The 3959-nt window shown below is 48.7% G+C and overlaps 1 long non-coding RNA gene across 1 annotated transcript; it reads left to right on the plus strand.

Moving 5' to 3' along the window:
- The first annotated feature begins 1424 nt into the window (after positions 1-1424).
- LOC146046285 (uncharacterized) lies at positions 1425-2223 on the plus strand. Its single transcript, XR_014465834.1, has 3 exons — positions 1425-1489; positions 1883-1942; positions 2143-2223. It is a non-coding gene; the product is annotated as an uncharacterized LOC146046285 (long non-coding RNA).
- Positions 2224-3959: the final 1736 nt, after the last annotated feature.

Below are 3959 nucleotides of genomic sequence, written 5' to 3' on the forward strand. Positions count from 1 at the left end.
CTTTTGAAACAACCACTATCCAGGGCAGCCGTAAGCAGGGAATGCGCAGCGGTATGTGTCCTATCCACTGTGGAGCAGAGTGGATTTTCTAAAGTACAGTATGGCGGGCGCAGCACTTTATAAAATTCAGTCCACGCCTTTTTGTAAAGCCACCCCAGCCCCATTTACAGTAATAAGAGTACGGTAAGTTTATTAACAGTAAACAGCACTTGTTCTCATTTTTGACATTTTCCCACAGTGACTCCGATTGAAGAACAGGGCACCCTGCCCTGCGGGCATGCTACAGGCCCCCCCACCACCTCAGCCGCTCCGTCTGAGAGTAAGTGCTGTCATTTCTTTATTGAGTTTGTGTTTTTTTTTTCTTTCTCTCCTACTGTACAGTAATTGTGTCTTTTCTTAGCGTGCCATTGGCCCACGCTGGTAGCGTGGGCCAATGGCAGCCTAGCGCAGCCCTGCGTAGTCAGTGTTGTGTCCATGTCAGGGGGGTGGGGGTGGAGCGTTGCGCCAATGCCTCTGATGCACAAAAGGAGGCAATTGCCTCTGGCAGTACTAGTGTACATCCGGTACTGCACTGGCAAATGCCTCCTTTTGAAACAACCACTATCCAGGGCAGCCGTAAGCAGGGAATGCGCAGCGGTATGTGTCCTATCCACTGTGGAGCAGAGTGGATTTTCTAAAGTACAGTATGGCGGGCGCAGCACTTTATAAAATTCAGTCCACGCCTTTTTGTAAAGCCACCCCAGCCCCATTTACAGTAATAAGAGTACGGTAAGTTTATTAACAGTAAACAGCACTTGTTCTCATTTTTTACATTTTCCCACAGTGACTCCGATTGAAGAACAGGGCACCCTGCCCTGCGGGCATGCTACAGGCCCCCCCACCACCTCAGCCGCTCCGTCTGAGAGTAAGTGCTGTCATTTCTTTATTGAGTTTGTGTTTTTTTTTTCTTTCTCTCCTACTGTACAGTACAGTAATTGTGTCTTTTCTTAGCGTGCCATTGGCCCACGCTGGTAGCGTGGGCCAATGGCAGCCTAGCGCAGCCCTGCGTAGTCAGTGTTGTGTCCATGTCAGGGGGGTGGGGGTGGAGCGTTGCGCCAATGCCTCTGATGCACAAAAGGAGGCAATTGCCACTGGCAGTACTAGTGTACATCCGGTACTGCACTGGCAAATGCCTCCTTTTTAAACAACCACTATCCAGGGCAGCCAAAAGCAGGGAATGCGGTATGTGTCCTATCCACTGTGGAGCAGAGTGGATTTTCTAAAGTACAGTATGGCGGGCGCAGCACTTTATAAAATTCAGTCCACGCCTTTTTGTAAAGCCACCCCAGCCCCATTTACAGTAATAAGAGTACGGTAAGTTTATTAACAGTAAACAGCACTTGTTCTCATTTTTGACATTTTCCCACAGTGACTCCGATTGAAGAACAGGGCACCCTGCCCTGCGGGCATGCTACAGGCCCCCCCTCAAGCATCGCCACGATGCTAAGCAGTAAGTCCTGTCATTTCTTTATTGTGTTTTGTGTTTGTGTGTTTGAACTTGTGTAGTTTTTTGCCGTGCCGTTGGGCAACGCTGTCAGCATCGGCCAACGGCAGCCTAGCACAGTCAGCGTAGTGTCCCCGCGGGAGCCCTGCACAATTACCGTAATGTCCCCGTCAGGTACTGTAGCTCTGCGTCTCGTGCACAAAGGGGGTGGGAGTGGAGGCGTGCGGTACGTCTGATGCACGACGTTTTGACCTAGGCATTATTTATCTACAGTATACAGTACTGCAATACTGTATACTCTACCATAACCTCAGTGATCACAGTAGTGTGTGTGAACTAATGTTTCAAAGGACGCTACAGTACAGTATACTGTAATGTACTGTAATTATTTTTACACAGGACTTCAGAGGAGGATGGAAAGGGTACTCCCCAGAAGGTCCCCTCAAACTTTGGCAGCCAGTAAGTGTCCTCCCGACCTGTTCATACAGTACCCCCAGTATCCACGTTGACGTGGAGTCTATTTTATCAAGTGTGGTGGGCACAGCACTTTATTGAAAACAGTCCACGGCTTTTTTTTTTTAACACCCCCTCCTCCCCATTTAGAGTAAGAATAATAACTTTACAGTATTTTAACAGCACATTTTATCATTTCCCCACAGTGCCAAGCCTAGAGGAAGACCAGGGCACCCTGCCCTTGCGGGCCGTTACAGCCCCCACCGCCTCAGCCGCTCCGTCTGAGAGTAAGTCCTGTCATTTCTTTATTGAGTTCGTGTTTTTTTTTTCTTTCTTTCCTAATTGTGTCTTTTTTTGGCGTGCCATTGGCCGATGCAGGCAGCGTCGGCCAATGACAGCCTAGCGCAGCCCTGCGTAGTCAGCGTTGTGTCCATGTCAGGGGGGTGGGGGTGGAGCGTTGCGCCAATGCCTCTGATGCACAAAAGGAGGCAATTGCCACTGGCAGTACTAGTGTACATCCGGTACTGCACTGGCAAATGCAACCACTTGAAACAACCGAGTGGATTTTCTAAAGTACAGTATGGCGGGCGCAGCACTTTATAAAATCCAGTCCACGTAAAGCCACCCCCGCCCCATTTACAGTAATAAGAGTACGGTAAGTTTATTAACAGCAAACAGCACTTTTTCTCATTTTTGACATTTTCCCACAGTGCCTCCACTTGAAGATGAGGGCACCCTGCCCATGCAGGCCGATATAGCCCCCACCTCCTCAACAAGTCGTTGGAGAGGCCGGATCAGCCCACCCCCTAGTAAGTACAGTACATGTTTTTATTTACTGTATTAGCTCTTAAAGACTGCCCCGTGTACCCCAGCATACATACAGTATTGCACATACTGTATACTGTACTGTAAGCTTGTTACCTTGATGTTCATTCGAACAACGGTTTGTACTGACCATTATTGCAATTAATCCAAAAGTGTGATAGGTCTCTTATATTACTGTGACAATGACATCTTCATATTGTAAAGGATTATGGGAAGCCTACAGTATGTAATCTCATACTTTCTAAGGAAGCTCAAAATCTTTGTTTGCTGTCTGTGAAAATCTGAAAGTTTTCTTCAAAGTTGATGAAGATTCGGCTTTTCAAAGCTGCGTACAGTAGATGCATACACTACATGTGCCAATACAGTATGTATACAAATATAGAATCATGAAGCCAAAATCCCAATCACAATCATACACCCTTTTTGTCTACAAAATGAAGTTATCCCAAACGCATTAATATCTACTATGGATATACAGATATTTATATTTATGTCTATTTATGTCTGATGTCATTTCTGGACATCATTTCTGAATTTTTTAAACAGGAACTTATGCTGCTTTCAGACCGCATCTCTGGCTTTGACCCTGTATTTGGAAACGTTTCCAAAAACGGGTCTGCCAGATAAAACCCCTTTCACACCGCAGCACTTAAACGGTATATTACCGTTTAAGTGCCGATTTTTTGACACTGGCAGACCCGTTTTTGGAAACTTTCCAAATACAGGGTCAAAGCCAGTGCAGCCTTCAGCCCTCCCCTCCGTGCAGCTCCCCCCCCCTCGCGCGTGTCGACGCCCCCCGCATGTCGACGCCCCCCGTGCATGTCGACGCCCCCCCGCGCGTGTCGACCCCCCCGCGTGTCGGCGCCCCCCCCCCCCCCCCCCCGTGTCGACTTACCCCGTGCCGGTACCTCCGTTGTGGATCCCGGCACTGCAGCTCAGTATGCTCGGAAAGCACTTATGAAAAAAGTGTCTTCCAGAAAATGGCTGCCCCATAGAAAACCCAGTTTAAAAAAACTGTCTTTCGTATGGGGGCAGCCATTTTCTGAAAGACACTTTTTTCATAAGTGCTTTCCGAGCATACTGAGCTGCAGTGCCGGGAACCACAACGGAGATACCGGCACGGGGTAAGTCGACACGGGGGGGGGGCGCCGACACGCGCGGGGGGTGTCGACACGCGCGCGGGGGGGGCTCCAGTGCT

This window comes from Crinia signifera, chromosome 11 (assembly GCF_055691185.1).
Source record: "Crinia signifera chromosome 11, ASM5569118v1, whole genome shotgun sequence".
NCBI classification, from domain to species: Eukaryota; Metazoa; Chordata; class Amphibia; order Anura; family Myobatrachidae; genus Crinia; species Crinia signifera.